This window comes from Chelonia mydas, chromosome 9 (assembly GCF_015237465.2).
Source record: "Chelonia mydas isolate rCheMyd1 chromosome 9, rCheMyd1.pri.v2, whole genome shotgun sequence".
Classification (NCBI taxonomy): Eukaryota; Metazoa; Chordata; order Testudines; family Cheloniidae; genus Chelonia; species Chelonia mydas.
In genome coordinates, this window is record NC_057855.1 from 58,166,325 (window position 1) to 58,178,499 (window position 12,175).

Genomic DNA, 12,175 nt, shown 5'->3' on the forward strand with positions numbered 1-12,175 from the left:
GTAATCTACTATATTTACAAAGATCAACAACTTCAAAAGACCCAAACAGCTGATGTCGCTGTCTTGTCAGCACAGATGGGGTGTAAAAGGCCTCTTTGCCACTCACAGACTTTAAGGCCAGAAGGGACCATCTAGTCTGATCGTCTAGTCTGACCTCCTGTACATCGCAGGCCACAGAACCTCACCCACCCACTCCATTATCACTGCCTGAGTTACCAAATAATAAGTAATAAGCCCATTATCACTGGCTGAGTTACCAAAGTCCTCAAAGTTTGATTTAAAGCCTTCAAATTACAGAAAATCGACCATTTATTCTAGTTCAAATCAGCAAGTGACCAAGGCCCCAAGCTGTAGAGGAAGGGAAAATCCTCAAGGGAAGAAGGAGGATCCTGGGAACTACAGGCCACTCAGCCTCACCTCAGTCCCCGGAAAAATCATGGAGCAGGTCCTCAAGGAATCAATCCTGAAGCACTTACACGAGAGGAAAGTGATCAGGAACAGTCAGCATGGATTCACCAAGGGAAGGTCATGCCTGACTAATCTAATCGCCTTCTATGATGAGATTACTGGTTCTGTGGATGAAGGGAAAGCAGTGGATGTATTGTTTCTTGACTTTAGCAAAGCTTTTGACACGGTCTCCCACAGTATTCTTGTCAGCAAGTTAAAGAAGTATGGGCTGGATGAATGCACTACAAGGTGGGTAGAAAGTTGGCTAGATTGTCGGGCTCAACGAGTAGTGATCAATGACTCCATGTCTAGTTGGCAGCCGGTGTCAAGTGGAGTGCCCCAAGGGTCGGTCCTGGGGCCGGTTTTGTTCAATATCTTCATAAATGATCTGGGGGATGGTGTGGATTGCACTCTCAGCAAATTTGCGGATGATACTAAACTAGGAGGAGTGGTAGATATGCTGGAGGGCAGGGATAGGATACAGAGGGACCTAGACAAATTGGAGGATTGGGCCAAAAGAAATCTGATGAGGTTCAATAAGGATAAGTGCAGGGTCCTGCACTTAGGACGGAAGAACCCAATGCACCGCTACAGACTAGGGACCAAATGGCTAGGCAGCAGTTCTGCGGAAAAGGACCTAGGGGTTACAGTGGATGAGAAGCTGGATATGAGTCAGCAGTGTGCCCTTGTTGCCAAGAAGGCCAATGGCATTTTGGGATGTATAAGTAGGGGCATAGCGAGCAGATCGAGGGACGTGATCGTTCCCCTCTATTCAACATTGGTGAGGTCTCATCTGGAGTACTGTGTCCAGTTTTGGGCCCCACACTACAAGAAGGATGTGGATAAATTGGAGAGAGTCCAGCGAAGGGCAACAAAAATGATTAGGGGTCTGGAACACATGACTTATGAGGAGAGGCTGAGGGAACTGGGATTGTTTAGTCTGCAGAAGAGAAGAATGAGGGGGGATTTGATAGCTGCTTTCAACTACCTGAGAGGTGGTTCCAGAGGGGATAGTTCTAGACTGTTCTCAGTGGTAGAAGAGGACAGGACAAGGAGTAATGGTCTCAAGTTGCAGTGGGGGAGCTTTAGGTTGGATATTAGGAAAAACTTTTTCACTAGGAGGGTGGTGAAACACTGGAATGCGTTACCTAGGGAGGTGGTAGAATCTCCTTCCTTAGAAGTTTTTAAATTGTTAAGGTCAGGCTTGACAAAGCCCTGGCTGGGATGATTCGATTGGGGATTGGTCCTGCTTTGAGCAGGGCGTTGGACTAGATGACCTCCTGAGGTCCCTTCCAACCCTGATATTCTATGATTCTATGTCTGCCCATCCAGAAAATTCCTTTCTGACCCCAAACATGGCAATCTGTTAGACCCGGAGCATGTGGGCAGGACCCACCAATCAGACACCTGGGAAAGAATTCACCGTAGTAACTTAGAGCCCTCTCCCTCTAGTATCTCATCTCCAGCCATTGGAGATATTTGCTAATAGAAATCGTGGGTGGGCCAAATGCCATTATAGGCAATCTAATCATACCATCCTCTCCAGATGAGTCTTGAAACAAGTTAGGGTTTGGGTTTTTTTGCCCCCACTGCTCCCCTTGGAAGGCTGTTCCAGAACTTCGCTACTTTGATGGTTAGAAACCTTCATCTAATTTCAAGTTTTAACTTATTGAGGGCCAGTTTATATGCATTTGTTCCTATGCCAACATTGGCCTTTACCTTAAATAACTCCTCTTCCTCCCTGGTGTTTGTCCCTCTTATGTGTTTAGAAAGAGCAATCCTATCTCCCCATAGCCTTCATTTTGTTAGACTAAACAAGCCACGCTCCTGAAGGCTCCTCTCATAAGGTAGTTTCTCTGTTCCTCGAATCATCCTAGTTGCCCTTCTCTGTACCTGTTCCAGTTTGAATTCATCTTTCTTAAACACGGGAGACCAGAACTGCACACAGCATTCCAGATGAGGTCTCACCAGTGCCTTGTATAATGGTACGAAACACTTCCCTGTCTCTACTTGCAATACCTCACCTGATGCATCCTAAAATTGGATTAGCCTTTTTCATGGCATCTCAGAGTGATCCTGTGATTGAGAAATACACCCAGGTCTTTCTCCCGCTCTGTCACTTCCAACTGATACGTCCCCAGCTTATAGCAAAAAAAAATCTTGTTGTGAGTCCCTAGGTGCATGACCTTGCACTTTGAACTGTTAAATTTCAACTCATTTCTGTTACTCCAGGTTTCAAGGTCATCCAGATCTTCTTTTATGATGTTGCCGTCCTCCTCCGTATTGGCAATACCTCCAGACTTTGTGTCATTTGCAAATTTTATTAGCACACTCCCACTTTTTGTTCCAAAGTCATTAATGGAAATGTTAAATAAGATTGGTCCCAAGACCAAACCCTGAAGAGCTCCAATAGTAACCTCCCTCCAGCCTGACAGTTCACCTTTCAGTATGACCTGTTGTAGTTACCCCTTTAACCATTCTTATCAGCTACGGACAAAAAATTGAAAGCACTTGCCAAAGGGATCCATACGTGCTCTCCTTAGATTGTTTTTGTGTGTCAGTCACCCTGGGATTGCAGCAGTAAAAGTCAGCAATTCTCAGTGTCCTTTCAGTAATTTCCCTAAGATGGTTCTCTCACTGCTCTTATCTGCACTAGCTTTATCTTGGTCAGCTCCACTGGTGGTAGCAATAGTGGGAGTGCTAGTGTAGAGGAGATCCTGGTGGCCACCAGCATCTTAATCCATGTGTCATCTCACTCTGCCATCTAGAAGAATTAGACCTGTCTCTATGAATGGGATTAGGTGACAGGGTTGCCGGGAACTGGACTCTATGATCCTGGAGGACCCCTCCAGTCCAATGCCTGTCTATATAGACCCTACAGTGGTTACAGTTTCCTTTGCTGGTCTACACTGGCACTCCCACCTGGTGTAGAAGCTGTAGTCATGATACAGAGAACAATGGTGTTTCCTTCCATCAGCACCTAATGCAAACTTAAGCCAATATAACTGGGGACAGTAATTCTATTCATGAGAAAAAGAAAAGGAGGAGTTGTGGCACCTTAGGGTATGTCTACACTACGAAATTAGGTCGAATTTATAGAAGTCGGTTTTGAAGAAAGCGGTTTTATACACTTGATTGTGTGTGTCCCCACACAAGTGCTCTAAGTGCATGTAGTCGGCGGAGTGTGTCCACAGTACCGAGGCAACCGTCAACTTCCAGAGCGTTGCACTGTGGGTGGCTATCCTGCAGTCTCCGCTGCCCATCTGAATTCTGGGTAGAAATCCCAGTGCCTGATGGGGCTAGAACATTGTTGCGGGTGGTTCTGGGTACATATCGTCAGGCCCCCGTTCCCTCCCTCCCTCCCTCTGTGAAAGCAGGGACAGACAATGGTTTTGCGCCTTTCTTCTTGAGTTACCTGTGCAGACGCCATACCATGGCAAGCATGGAGCCCGCTCAGCAAACCATCACTGTATGTCTCCTGGGTGCTGGCAGACGTGGTACTGCATTGCTACACAGCAGCAGTTAATTGCCTTTTGGCAGCAGACAGTGCAGTATGACTGGTAGCCGTCATCAACGTAATCCTGGGTGCTCTTTTAATCGGGCGCCTGGGCAAACATGGGAGTGACTCAGCCAGGTCATTTCACTTTTAAGTTTTGCCTCGTGGCGATTCAGTCCTACCGGCAGTGCACTGTCTTTTAACCTCCAGCCAGCAGAAGATGATGGCTAGTCATCATACTGCACCGTCTTCTGCCGAGCACCCAGGAGATGATGATGGCTAGCGGTCGTACTGCACAGTCTGCTGCCAGCAAGATGTATAAAGATAGATGAAGTGGCTCAAAACAAGAAATAGACCAGATTTGTTTTGTATTCATTTTCTCCTCCTTCCCTCTGTGAAATCAACGGCCTGCCAAACCCAGTTTTGAGTTCTATCCTTGAGGTTTTGAGTTGTATCCTTGAGGGGGCCATTCAGTTTCTCGCAAAGCCACCCCCTTTGTTGATTTTAATTCCCTGTAAGCCAACCCTGTAAACCATGTCGTCAGTTGCCCCTCCCTCCGTCAGAGCAACGACGGACAATCGTTCCGCGCCTTTTTTCTGTGCAGACGCCATACCACGGCAAGCATGGAGCCCGCTCAGATCACTTTGGCAATTAGGAGCACATTAAACACCACGCGCATTATCCAGCAGTATATGCAGCACCAGAACCTGGCAAAGCGATACCGGGCGAGTAGGCGACGTCAGCACGGTAACGTGAGTGATGAGGTCATGGACACAGACTTCTCTCAAAGCAGGGGCCCTGGCAGTGTGGGCATCATGGTGCTAATGGGGCAGGTTCATGCGGTGGAACGCCGATTCTGGGCTCGGGAAACAAGCACAGAGTGGTGGGACCACATAGTGTTGCAGGTCTGGGACAATTCCCAGTGGTTGCGAAACTTTCGCATGCGTAAGGGCACTTTTATGGAATTTTGTGACTTGCTTTCCCCTGCCCTGAGGCGCAAGAATACCAAGATGAGAGCAGCCTTCACAGTTGAGAAGCGAGTGGCGATAGCCCTGTGGAAGCTTGCAACGCCAGACAGCTACCGGTCAGTTGGGAATCAATTTGGAGTGGGCAAATCTACTGTTGGGGCTGCTGTGATGCAAGTAGCCCACGCAATCAAAGATCTGCTGATATCAAGGGTAGTGACCCTGGGAAATGTGCAGATCATAGTGGATGGCTTTGCTGCAATGGGATTCCCTAACTGTGGTGCGGCCATAGACGGAACCCATATCCCTATCTTGGCACCGGAGCACCAAGCCGGCGAGTACATAAACCGCAAGAGGTACTTTTCAATAGTGCTGCAATCACTGGTGGATCAGAAGGGACGTTTCACCAACATCAGCGTGGGATGGCCGGGAAAGGTACATGACACTCGCATCTTCAGGAACTCTGGTCTGTCTCAAAAGCTGCAAGAAGGGACTTTATTCCCAGACCCGAAAATAACTGTTGGGGACGTTGAAATGCCTATATGTATCCTTGGGGACCCAGCCTACCCCTTAATGCCATGGCTCATGAAGCCATACACAGGCAGCCTGGACAGTAGTCAGGAGCTGTTCAACTACAGGCTGAGCAAGCGCAGAATGGTGGTAGAATGTACATTTGGACGTTTAAAAGCGCACTGGCGCAGTTTACTGACTCGCTTAGACCTCAGCGAAACCAATATTCCCACTGTTATTACTGCTTGCTGTGTGCTCCATAATATCTGTGAGAGTAAGGGGGAGACATTTATGGCAGGGTGGGAGGTTGAGGCAAATCGCCTGACTGCTGGTTTCACACAGCCAGACACCAAGGCGGTTAGAAGAGCACAGGAGAGCGCGGTGCGCATCAGAGAAGCTTTGAAAACCAGTTTCATGACTGGACAGGCTACGGTGTGAAAGTTCTGTTTGTTTCTCCTTGATGAAACCCCCCGCCCCTTGGTTCACTCTACTTCCCTGTAAGCTAACCACCCTCCCCTCCTCCCTTCGATCACTGCTGTCAGAGGCAATAAAGTCATTGTTGCTTCACATTCATGCACTCTTTATTCATTCATCACACAAATAGGGGGATAACTACCAAGGTAGCCCAGGAGGGGTGGTGGAGGAGAGAAGGACAAGGCCACACAGCACTTTAAAAGTTTAAAACTTTAAAACTTATTGAATGCCAGCCTTCTGTTGCTTGGGCAATCCTCTGGGGTGGAGTGGCCGGAGGCCCACCCACCACGTTCTTGGGCATCTGGGTGAGGAGGCTATGGAACTTGGGGAGGAGGGCGGTTGGTTACACAGGGGCTGTAGTGGTGGTCTGTGCTCCAGCTGCCTTTCCTGCAGCTCAACCATACGCTGGAGCATATTGGTTTGATCCTCCAGCAGCCTCAGCATTGAATCCTGCCTCCTCTCATCACGCTGCCGCCACATTTGAGCTTCAGCCCTCTCTTCAGCCCGCCACTTACTCTCTTCAGCCTGCCACCTCTCCTCCCGGTCATATTGTGCTTTCCTGCACTCTGACATTGTCTGCCTCCACGCAGTCGTCTGTGCTATGTCAGTGTGGGAGGACACCATGAGCTCAGAGAACATTTCATCACGAGTGCATTTTTTTCGCCTTCTAATCTTCACTAGCCTCTGGGAAGGAGAAGATCCTGTGATCATTGAAACACATGCAGCTGGTGGAGGAAAAAAAAAAGTCAGTGGTATTTAAAAAGACACATTTTTTAGAACAATGGCTACACTCTTTCAGGGTAAACCTTGCTGTTAACATTACATACACAGCACATGTGCTTTTGTTCCAAGGTCGCATTTTGCCTCCCCCCACCATGTGGCTAGCCCCTCACCCCTCCCCCCCCCCCCCCGCCCCCGGCTAACAGTGGGGAACATTTCTGTTCAGCCACAGGCAAACAGCCCAGCAGGAACGGGCACCTCTGCATGTCCCCTTAAGAAAAGCACCCTATTTCAACCAGGTGACCATGAATGATATCACTCTCCTGAGGATAACACAGAGAGATAAAGAACGGATGTTGTTTGAATGCCAGCAAACATACACTGCAATGCTTTGTTCTACAATGATTCCCGAGTACGTGCTACTGGCCTGATGTGGTAAAGTGTCCTACCATGGTGGACGGAATAAGGCTGCCCTCCCCAGAAATCTTTTGCAAAGGCTTTGGGAGTACATCCAGGAGAGCCGCAAATGCCAGGGCAAATTAATCATTAAACATGCTTTCTTTTAAACCATGTATAGTATTTGAAAAGGTACACTCACCAGAGGTCCCTTCTCCGCCTGGCGGGTCCGGGAGGCAGCCTTGGGTGGGTCCGGGGGGGACTGCCTCCAGGTCCAGGGTGAGAAACAGTTCTTGGCTGTCGGGAAAACCGGTTTCTCCGCTTGCTTGCTGTGAGCTATCTACAACTTCATCATCATCATCTTCCTCATCCCCAAAACCTGCTTCTGTGTTGCCTCCGTCTCCATTGAAGGAGTCAAACAACATGGCTGGGGTAGTGGTGGCTGAACCCCCTAAAATGGCATGCAACTCATCATAGAAGTGGCATGTTTGGGGCTCTGACCCGGAGCAGTCGTTTGCCTCTCTGGTTTTCTGGTAGGCTTGCCTCAGCTCCTTAAGTTTCACGCGGCATTGCTTCGGGTCCCTGTTATGGCCTCTGTCCTTCATGCCCTGGGAGATTTTGACAAAGGTTTTGGCATTTCGAAAACTGGAACGGAGTTCTGATAGCACGGATTCCTCTCCCCATACAGCGATCAGATCCCGTACCTCCCGTTCGGTCCATGCTGGAGCTCTTTTGCGATTCTGGGACTCCATCATGGTCACCTCTGCTGATGAGCTCTGCATGGTCACCTCTGCTGATGAGCTCTGACCAGCATGGCAAGCTGCAGGTGACCATGCAAACCGGAAATTGAAATTCAAAAGTTCACGGGCCTTTTCCTATCTACCTGGCCAGTGCATCTGAGTTGAGAATGCTGTCCAGAGCGGTCACAATGGAGCACTCTGGGATAGCTCCCGGAGGCCAATACTGTCTAATTGCGTCCAAAGTACCCCAAATTCGACCCGGCAAGGCCGATTTAAGCATTAATCCACTTGTCAGAGGTGGATTAAGGAAATCAATTTTAAGATCCCTTTAAGTCGAAAAAAAGGGCTTCATCGTGTGGACGGGTACAGGTTTACATCGATTTAACGCTTCTAAATTTGACCTAAACTCCTAGTGTAGACCAGGGGTTAGAGACTAACAAATTTATTTGAGCATAAGCTTTCGTGAGCTACAGCTCACTTCATCGGATGCATTCAGTGGAAAATACAGTGGGGAGTGATCTAGCTGTTGGAGACCTGCCCTGGCTTAGAGTCCAGTTGTGCTCTTTTTGGGGAGAGGGAGATTCATTATTTTTAAAAAGTACATTTTTAAAAGTACATTTGATTCTAATAAAGATGGCCAAGAGACAGGGCAGGTGGACGCTGCAGGTTCCCTGCACAGCCCTACCAATGCACCTCCCCAATCCTGTCTTTGTGGCCTTTCCAGTGACCCCTGCTACACCAGTCCTGAACTGCTACCTAGTTTTACCCACTAGCTAAGTGCCCAACTTCAGCATCCTCTGCTAGTCCAGTCCCGGAGAAGATTGTCAGTCATACTGTGAATTGTTAGCTCTGTAATGTGGGCCGTGGTCTATGAGAGACTAGTCCAGGAAGCCATATCATTTGTGACCCGATCAATCTCTTGTGGTGTATGGTTAGTATGCTAAAATACTCTGTCCCCAGTTCTGTGGTGAGGAGGACAGTCTAGCAGGGGCTCTCTTAATGTACTGGTTCAGCAGTTTTATTACCGTGGAGCCCAGGTGAAATTAAGCAGAAGCCATAATCTTAAATGTCAAACATTTAAAATGGGAAAAATAGCCTGTATGTTAGTAAAACTAAAAAATGCTACCTGGATGCTTTTAGAGAAACAGTCCCTAGCGTTTCTCTGTTAATGGAGCTAGAGGGTCTCTGGACAGTACCAGTGCCGATTTGCAGCAGTGAGTGTTAGAAACTACAAGACTACTCTCCAGAGCTTGTTCCCATCTACCCCACAATCTTGTGCCGCAGAGGCAGAGAGTGGTGGTGGTGGGGATACTGAGCAGAGAGAACCACAGGCTGAATATCCAGCAACATTTCCAGTAGTGAGGTCTGAGAACATGGACAAGTCTGGTAAAGGAACAGGGGAGGCCCTGTAACTTGAACCATAGTGGACATGTCTACATTGCTACTGGGAGCAAGTCTGCCAGCCCTGGTCCACAGACTTGTGCTGGCTGTGTAGCTGTTGTGGCTCAGGCTCTCAAGCCCCCTGCCCCTCCCAGCCCCAGAGCTTGAGAGCCTGAGCTCTGGCCCAAGCTGCAGCATCTACACAGCTGTTTTCAGCATGCTAGTGTGAGACTATGGACCCAAGCTGGGAGGCTCATTCCCAGCGGCAGTGTAGACGCACCCTTAAAAGTGGGCTAGAAAGCACTGTATGGGTCAGCCTGCCCTGAGTTACTCCTGAGGGCATTCTGCACCCAAAATTTTAAAAGTCTGCAAAATTTTGCAATTTTTATTTGTCAGTCAATAAATGTGGAGGCTCCAGCATGGCAATGGGAGCCCAGGCACAGAGGTGGGAGATCACCCTGCAGCCCACCCCCCACCCCAGACATGGACTCGACGATAAGGCTGCACCCGACCCTGACACATAGTAAGGGTCAGGCCTGCCCCAGAAACACCCCAGGGCCTCGCCCCACCGTGCCAATCACACTAGCTGTATGGAGGCAGGCAGACTCAGTCCAGCAGGATCCAAGTGTGGAGGGGCTTAGTGTGGGGAGATCCAGGTATGATGGGGTTCTGTTTGGAGCAATCTGGGTGCAGGCGGCTTGGTGAGGGATCTGGGTGACGGGGGGATCTGGATGAATGGGCTTGTTGGGGGTGGTTCTAGGTGCAGAGGTACTGGGACTCTGCAGGGAGGTCAAGGTGAAGGTGGTTGGGGCTCATGGGGGGTGCCTGAGTGCTGGCTTCATGGGGTGGGTCTGTGTGCTGACTTGGTATGGCTCAGTGCGGTGTGGGTGCGGGGAGTGGTGCAGGTGGGGTGGGGCTTCTGGGGTGGGAGTTCAGTTGCAGGTGGCAGTCTGGGTGCAAGGATGGGGTGTGGATGCAGGGAGGTGGGGCTCGGTGGGGGGGTTCTGGGTACAGGGGGTGAGGTTTGGTGGGGCGATCTGTGCCCCTTCCCCCCATAGCTCAGGAGCAATGTAGGCAGGAAACAGAGGGGTGTGGAGCTTCCTGCAGCTGGAGAGGTTTCTGGGGCTGGATCTGACCTAGTCCTGGCTGCTCCTTGCAGGGGAAGAGAAAGTCCCATCCTCCGCAGCCCAGCTGGGACTAGCAGCTGGATAGAAGCCACTGGCCGGGGCATCCCCAGTCCTTTCCCCCAGTGATTAACACCTCTGCTAGCTGCTTCTGGCACCCGAAACGATGCACGCATACTGCTGGGGAGTGGCACGTGACTGCTCTTGCGGCTTCCCTTTGCTTCCCCGTCAGAGAGTAAGTTTTGTGCGGGGAAGCAAAGAAATCTGTCGGGGACATGAATTCTTTCACACGCGCAATGGCACAGAATTCCCCCAGGAGTAACTGAGTGGTGGCCAATTACTTTTGCCTCCCTGGAAGACTTATTGTGGCTGTGCTCCAGGCGCTTACTGTTGCATTGCTGATGCTCTGCTCACAGACGCTAGCTCCAAGCATGACAAGGAGTTGGAGATTGCTGCCAAAGAGAGCAAGGCCCTGGCTGAGAAAAAGTTATCTTGATTTATTGTGTGGATGACTCAAAGTGGGCAGGACTGTAGGTCAGCTTTTGTGACTGGGCTTTGAAAGTGCAGAAGGATTTTCTTCACAGCTTTGCTTTTTATTGGATTGTATCCTGTAAGAAAGGCACCAGCATTCCTTGTTCTGCTAGAATTCAGCATGCTCCTAAACCTCCTGGGATATGGACACCCAAACTTTGGCCAGCCAACGGTCACATGGACAGTGTTCCAGAAGTTGGAGGGCTACCTTTAACTTCCATAAAACGGAAAAGATTGCAGCTGCCCTTCCCTTTAGTGCAGTGGCATGAATATCAGGATCAAGATATTAAGGCTTATGGCCCATGAAGCTTGCAGCTTCATCTTAGATATTGGGTTATTGATATTCTTTCTTTCCCTTTAATGGGCTTTATAGATGGGTGACTGTTGTTACCCCCACTTTACTGGCGGGTGAGGGGATGGGAAACTGAGGCACAAGGCAGTTAAGTGACTTCCCTGCGGTCACACAGCCCGTTAGTGGCAGAACTGGAAATAGAACCCAGGTCTCCTGACTCCTGTTGTGTGGTGCTGAGTTCATTGTGCTGTCCTGCCTCTCAAAGAGAACTCTAGGGGTTGTGCTTAGGTGACTTCTGTATTAACATGCTTTCCACAGCAGATCTGAGCCAGCATTCAGCCTGGATCCTTACAGAGTGGTGATTTCCCCTTTTCCTTTTCTTGCTGTCTCCTTAAATCAGCCTTGTACGTATGAAGAATTTCTGGGATAGGAAAAATAGGACTTTTCTGCAGAGGCAGTGCTGGGAATGTAAAAGTCCCATGCACTAGCTGGGGACAGCAGTTTCCCTACAGCAGCTTGCATTTCCTCCATTTATATGACAATGTGGCAGATACACATGAGCAAGGAAAGCATGTTTCACATTAATTTCATGGGCCCTCCTTTCCATGGGGGGAGGAAGGAAACCATTCCTACCAGCAGCTTAATTCCCACCCCAATGACTCCCTCGCTGGTGAATTTTCTGGAGGGGGAGGAGTGTTTAAAGTTGCACTCCTCTTCCTCTGAGCTGCATTGTAACACTTCATTGGGGATATACACTTCTCGCATGTGCAAGCTATGAGGTGGATTTCAACCATCAAAACTAAATGGAGACTGGGTGGCTGATGGGGATGGGAGTGGGATCCAGCCCAGGATAGCAGTGGTCTGATTGCTGTCCTTGAAGTCAGGCCAATGCTGAGTACTTTGGCTTTATCTGTTGGGTGGCGGAATTCTTGGGGGAGTTCCTAGCAGCAGGAGTCCAGAGCGCCAGACTGCTCACTTTTAGCCCATCAGCTGAGACTGCCTACAAAGATTAGCTTGGGCTTGTAGACCTCCATGGTGGGAGGAAGGCGGGATATGTCTCTCCAAGGTAGGGCTGAGGTACATTGGCAGTGTCTCAGTAC

The 12,175-nt window shown here is 49.4% G+C and overlaps 1 protein-coding gene across 8 annotated transcripts in view; it reads left to right on the top strand.

The window, feature by feature from the left end:
• Positions 1-12,175, top strand: part of HDAC8 (histone deacetylase 8) — a 119,517-nt gene that overhangs the window by 41,275 nt on the left and 66,067 nt on the right. The gene's annotated exons all lie outside the window — the stretch shown is intronic.